General features: G+C 39.7%; 1 long non-coding RNA gene across 1 annotated transcript; it reads left to right on the plus strand.

Annotated features, from left to right (window-relative positions):
• The first annotated feature begins 4,404 nt into the window (after positions 1-4,404).
• Positions 4,405-5,675, plus strand: LOC113304011. Its single transcript, XR_003337980.1, has 3 exons — positions 4,405-4,466; positions 4,657-4,831; positions 5,533-5,675. It is a non-coding gene; the product is annotated as an uncharacterized LOC113304011 (long non-coding RNA).
• The last annotated feature ends 12,965 nt before the right edge of the window (positions 5,676-18,640 follow it).

Raw genomic sequence — 18,640 nt, forward strand, 5'->3', positions numbered from 1 at the left:
AAAAGGATATCTCAACAAGGTATCCTAAATGTGCATCCCATACTACGTACACACTCAGGAGTCACTAAAGTTCACAAGGTTGATGCCAACAACATCTAGTACTGTTTAGAAATAGGATCCAGTTGCCCACCGTCCCGGACGGTCATCCAGGTTGCCACTCGTAAGTGGGGTGCAAGCCGGGCCTGACAACGCACACCACTGGCCAGTTGCCAACGTGTGGGGATGATCAGTACCATTGTCTACCCACCATCCTAGACGGTCTTCCGGATATCCACTCGTGAGTGGGGTGCCACTTAGGCTAGGAAAACACATAGCACTCAAACAAGCTCAACTCGATTCACATAGTAAATGACATAGCAGTTACAAACTCCTTTTCACGCAAAAGTTGGTATACTCTCTAACTTTATTTCCTTTTTGAAGGAGAATTACTCGTTGACGAGTCCACTCCGCATAGTCCCTAGAGTTATCACGAAACTTGCTCTGATACCAACTGTGACGGACCGGAAAATTACGCCCGATGCGCCTGGGCGCGTAGGCCATAACTCACCCGGTGCGCCATGATGAAGCTACAATTCGGGCCTTAGGTCTAGGTAAATGCATGTATATTTGTCCTTGTAAGCATGGTCCTCGAGTATTATGCATTTAACTTAGCTTCCACACCGTTCCAAACTTACCTTTATTCGCTAAAGGGCATAAGGCCATTAGGCCAAGGCCAATGCATTCTTCCATGCATCACTGGCTCTGCCTCAACGTAGGGAATTCATCACTGAATTTCCTATCTAGCTGAGCAACCGTCATACCGCTGAGTCTTGTCCATGCATAAGGTGTAAGCCTTAGACTTAGGCATAGGCCTCCCCGATCCTGTTGCAATTTCCCTACTGCACTTACCAACTCCGTGTAGATTGATAGTAAGTATGAGCATCCACTTGCTGGCATGCAACTAAGCCTCATCAAGCTTGGCCACAATCATCTCTTGAATCGTGCTACATAGCTTAGATGATATGAGGGGCCAACGTGCTGGACCGAAAATGGTGAAACTCATCGCATCTCCCTACGTACCCTCCATACTCTAAAGGGATCAAGCACAGACCGTAGTTCATAATCGAAGGGACATAAAACTTAAAAAAACTCGTCTGCGAGGCCGTAGCCCAGCAATAATGGTAATGGCCTAGTGATAAGCACGTAAGTGCGACATTTTTTACCTACATTTATATTATCTAGGACTCGATATTTCCGCTAATAAGATTGTTTTAAGTCATTTATAGGAAGTACGAACAAATATGATAATTAGAGAATATATAGCTAAATGAGAAGTTAAATGGAATTTGGGACTATAACAACTGAGGCAGGTGCTCATGGTACCAAGAAAGCTTAACTCAATGTGGGATATCGTGCTAACAAACTAAGTTGACAACACCATTTGATTAACTCATGGTCAGGGAAGGAAGGATACAAATGAAAATAAAGAATTTTCTTTGTTAACTCAAGCACCTGTATCCACTAGGGGTTAGTGAATAATGATACGTGGAAAGTTTGTGACCACAGTTCATTTGTGGAAGCAAACACAAGACAGAGATACTGATGATTAGAGTGGGTGTTTAACAAGTTCATGAGATAGAAAAATCTGCGAGGAACGGAATTAACGGCTGCAGTTCTACCATGATCTCGTGGTGCTCAGTTGAGATAGAATTAGCAGCCAAATAAGGTGTTGTTGTTCGATGGAGGGTCTTTGCCTATTTGGTGATGTTTGGAGTATGAGAAGACGAGAACAACACAAAACTGACTAGTGTTGCTTCCATTTGAGATTTGAGATCGATGTGCGAGATGTAGATTCTGCCTGTAACAGAAGAAAACGATCAAGAAGGCTTAGAGGGGTCGATATCCACTCGTGAGTGGGATGCCACTTAAGCCAGGAAAAGTCACAGCACTCAAACAAGCTCAACTCAATTCACATAGTAACTGGCATAGCAGTTACAAACTCCATTTCGCGCAAAAGTTGGCCTACTCTCTAACTTTATTTTCTTTTTGAAGGAAAATTACTCGTTGACGAGTCCACTCTGCATAGTCCCTAGAGTTATCTCGGAACTAGCTTTGATACCAACTGTGACGGACCGAAAAATAACGCCCGACGCGCCTGGGCGCGCAGGCCATAACTTCCCCGGTGCGCCATGATGAAGCTACAATTCGGGCCTTAGTTCTAGGAAAATGCACGTCCATTTATCCTTGAAAGCATGCTCATCGAGAATTATGAATCTAACTTAGCTTCCACACCGTTCCGAACTTACCTTTATCCGCTAAAGGGTATAAGGCCATTAGGCCAAGGCCAATGCATTCTTGCATGCATCACTGGCTCTGCCTCAGCGTAGGGAATTCATCACTGAATTTCCTATCTAGCTGAGCAACCGTCATACCACCGAGTCTTGTCCATGCATAAGGCATAAGCCTTGGACTTAGGCATAGGCCTCCCCAATCCCATTGTAATTTCCCTAATGCACTTACCAACTCCGTGTAGCTTGATAGGAAGTATGAGCATCCACTTGCTGGAATGCAACTAAGCTTCATCAAGCTTGGCCACAATCATCTCTTACATCGAGCTACCGAGCTTAGATGATATGAGGGGCCAACGTGCTGGACCGGCAATGTTGCAACTCATCGCAGCTGCCTACGTACCCTCCATACTCTAAAGGGATTGTTGATACATGAAAAATATTATCCCTTAGACGGGCTAGTGTGACCCAAAAGGGAGGCAAACCCAACATGAAACGTGGGGACTAAATCCCAAGTCCACATGTCCTAAACCTCCTTAAAAAGAAAGAATGAGGCTGTGTTAGAGAATGAATGACATAAGTAGTAATTAAGGAGGTTTAGGACATGTGGCATGATATCATAAAAGGAAGGCTTTTGAAAAAGTCTATATAAAGAGGCATGTAGTACAATAAAAAGGGGACCTTTTTTCTCTCTCTTTATCTCTCTCTAGGGCATTGAATGGGCAATGGCTAGGACGGGTAGAACCTAAACCAAAAATTGGGTATTAACAATTGGCGACCACATCCGGAGGCTCGTGCCTAGCCCAGCCACCCAATTTCCACAATATTTCTTCTCTCGGCATTTTACCCATCTCTCACTCGCTGTGATGGACGTTCTTCGCGTGGCTGCTCAAAACCCTCCAAAATCACCTCCGCGTTTAGAGCCATCACTATCACATCCACAATTGAAGCCAGCATCCGTCATTTAAACCCCATCAGCGCCATAATATCCTTCCTTCCGCGTCCTCTTTTTTTACATCAGCGTTTCATCTTCTAATCCGCGTCTGGCTTTTACATCCACGCTTCATATTCTGAATTTCTGAGAAACTCTATCTGCCGTTTGCTCTTCATCACAGTATCAGCGTCGTTCATCTCTGCTCCGACGACTATACCGAACCCCACCAGTACTGCTCGTACCTCTTAGCCGATTCTTACTATTAAGTTTGAAGACTTTTTCCCCATAACTACCTCCGCGTCTATGGCTACTACTCCCGATGGATACAAGCACCGTCTCTTCCCTCCTCTCCGGCACCAGACTTCACCAATGCTTTTGTGAAAAATACTAGAACCCCCAACTATATGGGTTCAAACATATAGAAGCCCCACTAAATGGATCATCCACTGTCAACTACATACTTTAAGAAAATTGATATTACTAGGCCCAAAAAATCAAATTTTCTTCAGATCTGGCCCATAATTAATTATTACGAATTTTAATAATACCAAGGCTACCCTTTAATATTTATACAAGAGGAATAACAGAAGATAATTTCATTTTCTATTTCATTTTCTTTCTCCGTCTAAAACCAGAGTTGCTCTCATAGATTCATTTTCTAGGGTTTTATCTATTCGGTTGTACAAGATCTAATCTTCTGATTTGATTTCACATCAACAATTTGCAAGCAAATCGATCTGTGATTTAGAAAGAATCAATTATATATAGAGATTTTTGTTCTACTCTATCTTCTGCTAAAAGAATTTAGTGGTTTTCGATCTATGTCATCTATGGATGCCGATGTACGACGAAGAGGAAAAAATGACATCAATCTCTACTTCTGTATTTACTGATGATGTTTGTAGATCATCATTTGTTTGTGAATAAGTCGAAATCGAGATGCAGAGACAATGGAATTCGTCATCAACTATTAGATCTGAAGATTCAATAACAAAAAGTGAGAAAGATAAGTTTCTCCCTTCTAATCCTTTTTAATTCAATTAAAATTCCTAGTTATGTGATCCGAAAATATAATTGACTCTAATTTGTTGTTTCGAAGCTACTTCAGGTAAGGTTTTCTATTTAATTCAATAGGTTTTCCTGATTTAGTAGTTCTACTTTCTTAGTTTGATAAGGTTCTGATTTTTGTTTCGTTGACTTTATTCAGATCGGAGAAGAACATTATTTTTATTGAATCAACAGGTTTTGAATCTAGGTATGTTTAGGTTTGTTGTTTGTTTCTGCCGATTTGTTGATAATACTAGTTAAATTCTCCATTAAATAAAAACGCTGATCTCTCATAATTCTAATGGAGCTAGTTGTGGACTCTTGTTGGTGTTTTTATGTTGCTTATCTTGACTATATATGTTGAGTTTGGTTAACGAATCTATGGTGGTGTTGATGGTGGAGATGCAGAATCTGGAGGAGTATGAGGAGGATGTGGTGGTAGAGGTGGTGGTATTGGAGCAGGTTTGAAGGAGGATTTTGAAGTCAGTGGTGGTGTTTTTCAGAATTGATGAATTGAAGGAGATGATGAGAAGATAAAGGATGAACTATTTTAAGTTTCTACTACTGGTGCTAGTGGTGACAGGTAATTAGCTGATTTCACAAGGTTCTCTTCTTTTTTAAATGTTTATGTTTTTTTTGTGATCAAGGTTAACTTGTTCTGATAAATTTACTACGGTAGCATCCCTGTCAATGATTGGTTTTTACTGTTGACTTATGCATCCTTGTAAGGTAGTATATGGATTTTGTAATGTATATCAAAGGGGTCAATGCTTTCCGTTGAATGAATGTATATCAAAAGGTAGTATATGGAGGTATGCACATTACATCTGTTTAACTGCACATTAGACAAGCCATATGCATGACAGTTTGCACATTTAACTAGCATTGGCAGACTATATATGTGTAACTAGTAGTTACACATCTAATCAAATGTGTAACTTCTAGGTACACAAGCTAAATGAATGTGTATCTACTAGTTACACATGCAAATTAGATGTGTGACTTATAGTTACACATGTTAATTTGATGGTATATGCATATGTAACCTAATATGAAACTTCTATCTAACTGTAACATTTTTAATTTTACCTTCTTTTTGTAGAGTCTGTAACTCTGTAAGGGTGAACTATTAAGTTTTGTATACTTGCTCTAGTTATTCAGTTATGAGATAGATTTGACTATTCTGTGTCCATTGGTTTTTGATTTTTGGATGTCCTGTTTTGTTCATTTGTATGAGAAGTGTTCTAGCTGCTATGGTACTGATATCATTTGCTTGTCATGTAGTTACTAAGAAGGCTGACCCCAAGGTGCTGGCTAACAAAGCTTCCAAGGCTGTCAAAGCTGGAGCATCAACCATTAAGAAGAAGGCTAAGAATATCTGCACATCAGTCATATTTCACAGGCCAAAGACATTGCAGAAGGCAAGGAATCCCAATTACCAATATTAGTGCACTACCAAGGAACAAGCTGGACCATTACCAGATCCTGAAATACCCACTCACCACCGAGTCCGCAATGAAGAAGATTGAAGACAACAAGAAGAAGAAAACAAGGATGCTTTCAAGAAGATGTACAACATCCAGACAGATAAAGTGAACACCGTTATCAAGTAAGCCTTCTTGATTACTTACGACTAGCTACTTCTTTTTCTTGAAAGGTAGTATATGGATATAGGTCTGGAATGGTTTCACTTAACTCATACATCTGTTTAACTGCACATCACACAAGCCATATGCATGACAATTTGCACGTTTAACTAGCATTGGCAGACTATGGATATGTAACTAGTAGTTACACATGCTAATTAAATATGTAACTTCTAGGTACACAAGCCAAATAAATGTGTATCTACTAGTTACACATGCAAATTAGATGTGTAACTTATAGTTACACATGCTAATTTGATGGGATATGCATATGTGACTTATAGTTACACATGCTAATTTGATGGGATATGTTATAGTGGTTATATTTATGAAATTGAGAAAAGAACATCAAGTCCTAGTAGTAGGGAGTAGTAGTGGATGCAGATTAGACTAATTAGATGCAGGTTATACTTATAGTTACACATAATAATTAGATGTGTAATTTCTAGTTACACATGATGATTGTATGTGTAACTTATGCTAATATGCATGTGTAACTATTGTTTACATGTGTAACACTGATTACACATGCATTTTGTTTTCCTGGGTTTATATCTATACCCTGCTGAATCAGTTGTGTGATCATTTTTTGCGATATTAATGTGCTAGCACAAGGTTCCCAGGTGTTTGTATTATTCTGCCAGTATAATTACTGTCTGAAGCTTTACTTTCTGTTGCTTAAAATGTCCTTCGTCATCGATAATATGAAAATGGCTTAGGTACATCTAGACTAGCGCTGTAAAACGTCTTTCTGTTAATACAGTGCTAACAACGTCTTTCTGCTGAAGCAGTGATATCTTAATTAAGAGCTTCTCATTCACTTGCAAGGTTAACTGTATTATTTTATGACTGGTAATTGCTTGATAGTCACCTCTCGTTTTTGCTAGTGTTATTCATTTAGAGATGGATTTGCTGATTTTATGTTGACATATCTAAGTCAGATGCATGTGTAACTCCTAGTTACATAATTCAGATGCATGTGTATCTGCAAGTTACACATGTTAATTAGATGTGTAACTTTTACTTACACATACTGATTTTGGGTACACATATCAATATGTATGTGTAACTTGATGAGTGCCAAATATTGTATATATTTATCCTTTTTTGTTGGCATTTTAACTCATCTTTTGCGCATTAATTCTACATTTTATCCCATATTCTGTATTTTCATTGTTTTCAAGAATAAATATTTTTATTAATTAATTTTGCATTTTTAGGTAATAAATAAAGTTCGGATGAGTCGTGGAGCGAAAAGAGCAGAAAAGTAGTGAAAAGCCGGGAGAAATTACGCAAGGAAGCCGCGAAGAATGGTGCGCACAACCTCATTTTCTACACACAAAGCGCCTCCGTTCTCAGCCATCAGATCAGTTTCTCAGAAGCATCCGACGGTCGCTCCTTCATAGATCATCAAAATCGGATGTCTCTCCGAGCACCACAGCGCTGAAATTCCAAGCCTTCAGATTAGATGGTAGTTGAATCCAACGGTCGCTCCAATGCCTGTGCATCAAATCCCGATGATTCCGCCTTACACTACAGTACCTAACTCCATCTGGTGCCGTTAACTTCGTTGCACCTCAGAATCCGACGGTCGCTTCACACATCCTTCCATCTATCCGTTCGATTCCACTCAGAACCAATGATCCAACATCTCAGATTCGCCAACATCTAAATTTGATATCCCGCCTCACACAGTAGCAGATACTATACCTATACCCTGACCCGACCCATTCTTCTCCTCTTTCTTTCTCCTCCACCCGACAGTAGCTCTGCAACTGCAACTGCACCTCCCCTCTCTGCCATGCCGCTGTCGCTTACACCACCATCACCTCCACAGTTCTGTCACCTCCACAGTTCTGCCACCACCACCAGTTCCATCACTGCCACTACCATCCCCAACACCCTAGCCTAGCTATTTTCTTCATCTCACAACCTCTGAAACCCTAGGTTTTGGGGTGAGTAAAATAGCTAGAAATTAGGGGACAATAGGATAAGGAAAAGCATCAGAGAAACATCAAGAAGCATGGGTCGAGCAAATTTTGGAGTTTGGAAGCTAAATTTTGGGTAATAATTTAAACCCTAATTGTACTGTTGAGTGAGGACATTTGGGGAAAATGGGTGTAAACCCTAATTTGCTAATTTAGGTATAAATAGAACTGATGTATGAGATGTAAAACTTGTACTTGGACTAGCCAAGTTTCCCCCTGTTTGGGTTAGGATAATTGTTCCTGCACTTGTTCAATGTATGATATCCCTGTAATGCTTGTGTTCTTGTTGTATGTGTATCCCGTTAGTATGTTAGTATGTTAGATGTTTGTGTCACATGTTAATTTCAGTTCAATGTTTGTTTGTGTGTGTTCATGTTAGACCTTCTATTCACTGTTAAATGCTCAACTGTTATGCTGTTTGTCATGTTCTAAATCACCCTGCTAGGGACTTGATGAATATCTAATGTCTTATTGTGTAGTATATTGATCACACTGCTCTAGAAGGCTAAACAAGTTTAGGAAAAACTTGAACTTAGCTCATCATCACCTCACTTTCACAATGTATGCCAAGTATGCTTTGTAGTTAGGTTCATGAGCTGCTGATAAGCTGCAACTCAAGCTGAATTCATAATCCCTTGACTAGTTGTGCTGTAGAAAGACAATTAGTGCTTTGGAAATAATACCATAGTTGTGTTTAACTTCCTATAGGAGAATACACAGTAAAAGTTGGAATGAACTCAACCCCTAGTTCCATAATCAACCTTCCCTGTCATCCATAAATCCATCTTCAACTGTTTAGTTTTGTTTTTTTTACTTGTTTGTTTTACCTGCATTTACTGTTTTATATTTTCTTTACTACTTGCTCCCCTTCAATCCACTTCTGTTGCATTTCTTCTACTGTTGCAATTGCTGCTGCTGCCTTTCTGCAGCTGCTGCTGCCACTCCTTGCCTGCTGCTGCCACTCCTGCACCTGGTGCCTTCTGCAGCTGCTGCTGCCTTCCTTTTGCTGCACTGCTACTTGCCTCTCTGCAGCTGCTGCTGCCAATCCACTTCTGTGGCTGTTGCATTGCTGCTGATTGCTTTGCTCTCCAAAGCTCACTTCCAAAAGCCCAGGGCACAATTTGAGCCCACCTGTAAAGACCAAAACCAAAGCCCAGTTCATTAAGGCCCAAGTCAAATTCATTGTTAAGGCCCAATCCAACAAACTGTGGGCTTAATCAAAAGCTTAAGTTTAAGGCCAAAGCCCATTTGCATTTCAAAGACAAACTGAGCCCAAGCTCAGTTCATTCTATTTTTAACAAACCCACTAAGCCCAATTCATTCAAAGGGCATTCAAACCCATTAGTACTCAAAGCCCAATTTAAGCCAAAAGGCTTCTAAGCCCAAAGCAAATCTAGGAACCCAATTAGCTAAAACACTTCCGAAACACACCCAATCTCTGTGGATCGACCCGTACTTGCACGAGCTACAACTGACGACCGTGCACTTGCGGTATTACTGTAGGCCCGTTTCCATCGCATCATTTCTATACACCTGTCTAGGCCATCAAGTTTTTGGCGCCGCTGCCGGGGATTGGTGCTGTGTTTTATCTGTGTTTTTCTTTAGCTATTTTGTATTTCATTTCATAGCATTTGCATCTGCATCTGCTTCATTTCATTTGCGGTTGGACCTGCTGATTCTGAACCTGTTTTTCCTCTGCTGGGACGCCACCAAGGAAAAGAACCAAAACCCAACTGGGTTTTTGCAACAATATCAGAGCAGCTGGGCTGTGCTAAAAAGGTAAGCCTAAACCCATTCAATTGAGAGAACCCAACCTGTGGGCTTCCAAATTTATTTAATTGTGGGCTTGTAATAATTAACCCAATTTTTTTGGGCTTTTTATTTTTCTATTTTGGGTTTGTAATAATTTATTTTTGGGCTTGTTGTTTAATTTGTGGGCTTGTATTTATTTTGTGTGGGCTTGTTTAAATTCTTCCATTGGACTTGTATTTTGGACTCTGGGTTTAGACCCAGCTGATAACCGATTGTGGGCCGCAGCCTTCCTTCCATTTCATTAGAGGCTTGCACAGTGGGCTTGCTCCCATTTCAAAAAACCAAATTTTATTTTCTTAATTTTATTTTCTTTAAAAAAAAAAAAAAAAAAATTTGCTCCTAATTTCAAAAACCAAAACTTTTCTCCCATTCAAAAACCAAATTTTACTTGCTCCCATTTTGACAACCAAATTTTTTCTAAAATATCCCATTAAAACCAAACTTGCCAAAAAAAAAAATGTCTCCCACCAAAACCAAATTTTTCCCAAAAATCCAAACCCTTTAAAAACCAAATTCTGAGCTTTGTAACATAGTTACTTAGCTTTTGAGCCAATCATGTCTGGATATTGGTCTGCTCCTGGGGATGGAAATAAAACTCTTAGAGAACTTGCTTATGGGCATATGCCACGTTATGAACCTTCCACGGACCATGATGTCAATAGTCATAGGAATTATTATGGACATTTTCAAAGTCCCGAGCCTCAATACATGAACCCTAATGACTATTCACACATGCATCATTCGCCACAACGTGAAAATGAACATTTTGCTAGTGCCTCACTCACACAATCATCTCTGATCGATCAATTAGAAGCTCGAATCGCAGCTTTAGAAATGCAATCACATGAGGAATCTGTCACATCTAATTTTCTTAGGCAACCTGAAATCTATGCATGTCCCGCATGTGGTAGTTTAGACCACCCTGTTGAGAATTGTCATATTTTGCATAATTTTAGGCAATCTAGAGAATACCCAAGGTATGAAATGCCCATAAATTGTGAGAATGGTAGTCATTGGGACCATAATCAATCCTTTGAGGGTTGTGATCAATCTTTTATAAACCCTAATGACCATGCACACATGTACCAATCACCACAATTTGAACATGAAGAATTTTGTACTCCCATGAATTTAGACTCCACCACAGAAGCTTTCAGACTCAGTGAGCAAAACTTCGATAGATCTACATCACGAATTAAGGCATATTTAGATCAGATTTTGCTTCACCTACAAAAGGAGAAAATTCATGAGGAAATGTATGTTGTCCGGACATCTTTTGTTGTTTCATTGTAATAAGCAAGGAAGGGTGTATGCCATTGATGTACAACGCGAGTAATTGTGAAATACCTCCAACTCATTCACAATTCTCGTAAAGTCCGGACAGCTAGCTAGATTTCGACCTCAGTTCTTAGCCTGAGAAACTATCTCTTGGTGATTAGTAGTCATGACTTCAGATCTTTCTTTACACATGTGTAGATACACTTTACACTCTTATCACATGTCCTTATTTGTTATCAGTGCTAGGATTGTGCCTTCGATAGCTAGATTGACATCTCCATTTTGCTGTGAGCTTAAACTGTTTTGCACATGCCACATTTGATGGAATCTGAGCTCATATTTTGTCCTTAGGTTTTGTAGGCACACCTCTGGTAAACCTTCACGAGACTTCAACTCGTCCACTAGGGACACTTAGTGGTTTAAAAGGCTTAGTGCATACGCTAAATGCATTCGAGAGACCATAACTCCTAATTACACTAGTCATATGCATGTGTAACTGCTAGCTACACTAGCCAGATGAATGTGTATCTCCTAGTTACACATGTTATATGCATGTGTAACTCTCAGTTACACAATTCAGATGCATGTGTAACCGCTAGCTACACTAGTCAGATGCTTGTGAAACTGAAATATACATTGTTTTATGTACTGTTCATTTTAATCGTATAAATACTGATTGCTTGTTGTTATATTTCAGGTTTTAGATAACTTCATAAAAGCTAATTGCTTAAACGTGGTAATGGTCTCGCTGGAACTGGAGTTGACGCTGAATACACAAGTCAGATGCATGTGTAACTCTCAGTTACACTAGATAGACACATATGTAACTCTCAATTACACTAAACAGATGCGTGTGTAACTTCTAGTTACACATGCTAAGAAATTATTGTAAATGAATATTAAAGTAATAACTTTTTTTTTGTGTTTTTTTTTTGATGTCTATTTATTTGCATATATATACAAGTGTAACTTTGCATTACACATATCATAAGGATGTGTAACTTCTGGTTACACATGCCATATGCATGTGTAACTTCTGTTTACACCTTCGCACTGTATTTTAATAATTTCGGGCCTAGATTTAATAATTTTGGGCCTAAATTTAAATTTTATTTAATTATGGGCTTGACAATATGCATAAGGGTATCAAGGTCTTTTAAAAACTCGGGGCCTATATTTAAACTTTTTTTAATTAAGGGCCTCATATTATGGGTTATCCATGGGTTGGACCTGAGCCTAATTTCCCCATTAGTTTTTCCTTCAAGGATTTAGCCCGACAAAGACGAGTTCATACATCAATTTTCTAACGAATCCGTGAATCACAAGGAGTCGAGCTACCATGTTCTCTTGAGACCATCCGATGATGAAATTACGGAAGATATAACCAGCGGATGATTAAACCAATGAAAGGCAGTTTCAACGCCGCGAGGCATAACTGATGTTTGAGAAGGTTGTGTTATCATTCCTTGCGCGCCCATCCAGTCTCCACTCGCACACCAGAGGGGAAAGTCGGAAGAGCACAAGGTCGGTGCATACAGCGGCTTGTCTTTTCGAATAAGATAACAATGATGTACAATTCTCTCTGGCCAATTGAGCGCGTGAGAAGGAGATGATGGGAGTTTGTGATGGTGGCATCGCATAATCAGAGTAAGAGAACTACGTCGAAAAGCACGCCGCAGCAGACAAACTCAATAGTCGACAAAAGTTGGGAGGTCAGGGAGACGCGTATATGCAATAACGGTTTAGTTCAAATAACTGGTCATCGACCCCTCTTGCAAGCTTGAACACTAGTAAAGTCTATGAAAATCATGAGCTCCGCACGTACTTGCAACTCGGCTCTAGCTATAGCACCATCTCGTAGGTGATCACAACAACGATACCCCCTTCTATCTCTCGCTCTGAATTTACTCCCACGCTCTGATATTAAAAAAAAAAGCCTCGGTCTGTTTTTTCCCGGATTCACAAGTGTGATTTTTCTTTGCTCATATTTTCTCGTTTTATCTATCAATTGTGAATTGTGGTCTTTTAGGTAAAAACTGCAAGAAATTAGATGCCTATAGTAGCGCTACTATTACTAGCAAGGCAACATAACTTCAAAATTCCATGATCCTCGTTTTTTCCCTTGATCGATATATCCTAATACACCGGCTTGTGCATCTATTAACTCCCTTCTCTATCACTCGGCATTTAGAATTTATTTCACCATTTGATTACTGCCATTTTTTTTCTTTATTATTTAATGCATCTTAATGTATTGACCAATCACCGGTTACGGTATCACTATGTAAAATGACTGAATATTATGTACACAGAGCATCTCATTTAACTAGCTAATTAAATAATAAAGCATTGGAAAGGGGCAAGTCATCTCTTATTGTTTTAACTTGGCATGTTATCTCACTCCAACCCGAGTCAAATTTATGACCTCTGCATATAAGAACTTTTGACCTTCCAAACCATATATTGCCGCTTCCATGAAGTTTATTTGATATAAAAGTCTGTAATCTAAAGCTTGCTCGAATATCGATATTTGCAACTCGTGAAATATGCATGTCACTTAGTGGCTTGTGTAGGACTTGACAAAGCATCAATATTATTGTCTTGAATATCATGATCGGCTACATAATAAAAGAAAAAAACCTAGTAACGTGCTGCCGGCACCATCCTAGCAAGGTCATAGAGGCCGTTTGAACAAAAATTTACAAAAGGTGGCGGAAATGCCAATTGTGCCCGATCGACTGACAAAAGGTTGCGGGAACGCCAATGGCACCCGATCGACTGACAAAAGATTGCGGGAACACCAATGGTACCCGATCGGCTGACAAAAGGTTGCGGGAACGCCAATGACTCCCGATCGAATGACAAAAGGCCGCGGGAACGCCAATGGCACCCGATCGGCTGACAAAAGGTTGCGGGAACGCCAATGGCGCCCGATCGACGGACAAAAGGTTGCGGGAACGCCAATGGCACCCGATCGACCGATAAATTTACAAAAAAGGCTACGGGAACGCCAAAGACACCCGGTCGGCTGACGATTATACAAAAGGCCCCGAGATGCATAGACACTCGGCCGACTGACAAATTCATAAGAGGCGGTGGGGGCCAAAATATCCAAAAGGCACCCCATGGTCCAACGATTATAAGTGGCTCTGGATGACGAGTTTACAAAATACCCCAAGATGGGACACAGATTCACAATGAAGGCGACGGGTTGATACATTCATCCGACCGACCAAGGATATACAAAGAGGCGCGGGTTGCCCCGTGCATCCGATCGGCCACATATATACAGAAAGGCGACGGGTTGATATGCTCATCCGATCGGCCACAGATATACAAAAAGGCGACGGGTTGATATGCTCATCCGATCGGCCACAAATATGTTAAAAAGGCGACGGGTTGCTCCGTGCATCCGATCGGCCAACGCCCTGTCCCATCCCACTCACCTGCAAAAAAGAAGGAGGAGTAGGCGCGTTTAACCAACGATCTCATCCCATCCATCCGAAAACAGAGAAGAAAAAGTAGGTGCGTTGTACCAACGCCCTTCCCATCCCACCCCACGCCCTACCCCATCGCCTGTCAAAAAAAAAGGGTAGGCACGTTGTTGCCACCCCCATTCCCCTCCCCACCCATCTAAAAAAAAGGGGGGAGTAAGCATGCTATACCTATCTCATTCTCTACAAAATAGGGGGATAGATGCGTTACAACCAACCTATCCTAATTTGGAAAAGGAAAGGAAAAGAAGAAGTGAAGCATATGAACATACCTCCATTAAAAAGGGTTCATATGAAATACCTCATATGAATCAAAGGCTGACAAATCCACAAAAGGCTGCGGGAACGCCAAAGGCGCCCGATCGGGTGACAAATATACAAAAGGCTACAGGAATTCCAAAGACACCCGGTCGGCTAACGAATAAACAAAAGGCTACATGAATGCAAAAGGCGCCTGGTTGGCTAAAATAGGGGGGGAGTGATTGAAATATTTTTGTGTCTAAGTTGTCCTCAATTTTCAGTATTGTTGGTACTCGATTTTCTACTTATTATGCTGTTTTATGTGTTTGTAGGTATTTTTGAAAAATTCGGCTCGAAAAGTTGGTATAGGCACTCGAAGGACACATGTTAGTCGGACTCTCAGTTTTGGATAAGGGGCACCCATGGAGCCAACTGCTAATCGCACCCCATTACTGGTTAAGGGGTCTCCATCTTCTTCCTTGGTTTGAAAAGAAAAATTGGCGGGAAATTTGGTTTCAACGGTAAAGGATTTATTATCTTTAAGATAAGAATATCTTCTTGCCTTACAAACATGAAGTTTTGAAGAAAAAGGAAGTTATCTTGTATTAAACAAGAAAGATATCCTTAAAAGATTTTATCTTGGATTTTATTCTGCTAATTAAAGAAGATATGGGTTTAGTAAAGACATATATAAAATAAAGAGAAGGAAAAATTCCTGAAGATATTTTTGATTAAAAAGAAGAAGATTTTGGAGTTATGGAAGAATATATTTGAGTGATGTGTATTTGTGTGTATAAATAGAGAGCTAGAGAGCACATTTGGGATGGAGAGTTTTGGGAGAGAAAAGAAAACCACTGCTTTAATAATTTTCTCACATTTTCATCATTTGTAAACCACTTTTTGAGCCATGAATAAATAATTTAAGTGTGTTTTCGACGTGATGAGCTAATTCCCAACGCTGGGACGACGGACGAAGCTGAATTTCATCATGTGGTAAATTTAATTAATTCCTTATTTACTTTTTGCACCGATTATAAAGGATTTATGATTTCTATTAATCAACTGTTATCTTGTTTGATAGTGTATGCTTAGTCTTAGGTGCTTTTGATACACTGTGCTTGTAATTTACAATTGATGTTTTACGAAATCTATTTTGGCAAAGAATAGAGTTAATATTTCTTGTGTTTGGATCTATAATTTCCTAGGATTAATTTTTGAACCCCATGAACATGAAAAACAGTGGAATCCTGAGTCGCAGCCTCTCTTCATCTTGTCACCATATTTTGTATTTATATTTTCTTATTTTCTTATTTTCATTATTTTCTTTTATTAAAACTTAAAATCAATCCAACAAAGTCCGAGTGAACGACAAGCCTATTTAGCACTATCAAAAATTTGATTAGGGAGGAGCCTTAGCCTATCCTCCACAAATAGGAAGGAGGGAGTAGGCACGTTTAATCACACGCCTCATCCCCCTCTTCGAGACATGATACGGGCTACCAACTTGTGGATACACTGTATAATCGTATTTAACTTGTGTCCCACGCGTGGATGAAGGAGTCTTCATGTTCATCATATTACTTATGCACCTTGTCTTGAAGAATCGGTCTGAGAGTCCATAACATACTCACTTCCTCTCTCAACACCGACGGGCGCACCAGTTCGTCCTGAAGGTCAGACGGGGACACAAGTTAAAAGTCGTCCCCAACCACGCGGAACAGTTAGAGAAGAAAAGAGTGGGGATAAGTAAATTCCTCATGCAAAATTCTTGGAAAATGTCTATCCAAACACCCCCGCGCATGATGAAAAATTCTTGCAAAAAAACTACCTTATTTAGGGTTGAACATGGTTTCGGTTTTTCGCTGGAGCCGGACCAAACCAGACCAATTAGGAATAAACCAAACCAAACCATTTACTAATGGATTGGTTATGGTGTATAAAGTGGAAAACCTATAGTGGTGGTTTTGGTTTGGTTTGACCTCTAAAACCGAACCAAAAACCATTGGGAAACCGATTAATTTTTAGAATTAGTTTCTACCGTTGATTTACAAGTATTAGATTCTACCCATTGATTTAGAGGATAAATATAAACTTTAAATATAATATTTTATTATGATACTCTCACTCTTTCTCTTTCCCCCAGCCACTGCTGCTACTCGACTTTCTTCTTCCCGTCTTTCTTCTTTTTTGTTTGTCAATAACTAAATCAAGATATATTATATATCTTCTTTTGATCTCTAGATTTACAGTAAACTTTAACTATTTTTGAATTTTTTTTTTGTCTGTAAATTTGTGTAAACTAATACTATCGGCAGTTACGATTTTTTTGTCTGTAAATTTCACGATTTATAAAGGGGGATACCAGTCCTACTAAGTGTTGATATGGTGGGCCCGGGAACGTGTATAAAATTAAGCGCAATGAAACGCGGGCCTACAGTAATACCGCAAGTGCACGGTCGTCGGTTGTAGCTCGTGCAAGTACGGGTCGATCCACAGAGATTGGGAGTGTTTTGTTGTGTTTAGCTATTTGGGCTCTAAATTGCTAATGGGCTCTAAATTGCTAATGGGCTTAGAGTACTAATGGGTTTGATAACAATAAAATGAACTGAGCTTGGACTCAGTTGGTCTTTGAAGTGTAAATGGGCTTTGGGCCTTTGAATGATGAACTGAGCCTTGGACTCAGTTGGTTTGGTCTTGGGCTTTTGAGTTTAGGCTTATGGATTAAGCCCACAGTTGACTGAATTGGGCTTCAACTTTAGGTTCAAACCTGGGCTTGGTAACTGTGAACTGGGCCTTTGCTTGGAAAGTGAACTATTACAGTGGGCTTCAGTAATGACTCTTAGCTGAGCCAAGCTCAGTTGCAGCAGCAGCAGCAGGGGAAGGGGAGCAGCAGCAGCAACAGGGTTGCAGCAGCAGCAGCACAAGGCAAAGAAGAAGGAAAGCAGCAGTACTGCAGCAGCAAAGCTGGAGAAAACAGCAGCAGCAGTGCAAAGAAAGGAAGAAAACAGTGGGAAAACAAGGCAATAAAGCAAAGGCAATGCAGTAAACAACAACAATGGAAATACTAGACAGCAAAGAAAGATGACAATGAAGAAAACAGTGTGAACAAGATAAATGAACCAAGGCCTAAGACCAAGGGCAGGGATGTGGAGAAGAAGTAACAAAGCAAAGCTAAGGCATTCATAAAGAAAGGGAAGAGAATTAGCTTGCTATGAGCACTAATTTCTCCCAATGCTCAATCAAATCAGTGCAACCTAAGCATACAAAAATGGAATGGCAAGATAATCAGCTTGCTATGAGCACTGATTTCTTCCATTACTCAATCAATTCAGTGCTTCAAAGGTTTCTAGCCTAGCATTCTATCACTTCACATGTATCACAAAACAGGTATATTAACATTACATGGAACTAAACATGCATTAACATTAAACAGGACACATGTAAACAACATCTAACAGTAACAACACACATTAACAGAACACATGATTAAACAGGAGCAACAATTTTAACAGGAGCACATTTGACAGGAGACAAACAGGATATGAAAACAGGAAATTAAAACATGAAATTAAAACAAGCACATTAACAGGAACTTAAAATTAAAACACAAATTGCAATAAAAAGTGACAGAATTTAACAGAACTTGAAATTAAAATTGAAACCCTAAATTGAAATCTAATTGAAATTTAAGAACTGAAATTAAACCTAAACTAACCCAATTTTGGGGGAATCTCGGCTAGCCCAAGAACACCCTTAAATTGCTCTACACACTCTCTATTTATAACATACAAAATACCCAATTTTTGTGAACCCTAATTTTGAAATTAGGGTTTTGAAAATCCGAAATTTACTCACCAAATCCGCTGAATTGGTGGTGACCCATGCCTCTTCTCTTCTCTCTCGATCCTTCTCTGCCCTCAATTTCAATCTATAG

Source organism: Papaver somniferum, chromosome 8 (assembly GCF_003573695.1).
Source record: "Papaver somniferum cultivar HN1 chromosome 8, ASM357369v1, whole genome shotgun sequence".
In the NCBI taxonomy this organism is placed as follows: Eukaryota; Viridiplantae; Streptophyta; class Magnoliopsida; order Ranunculales; family Papaveraceae; genus Papaver; species Papaver somniferum.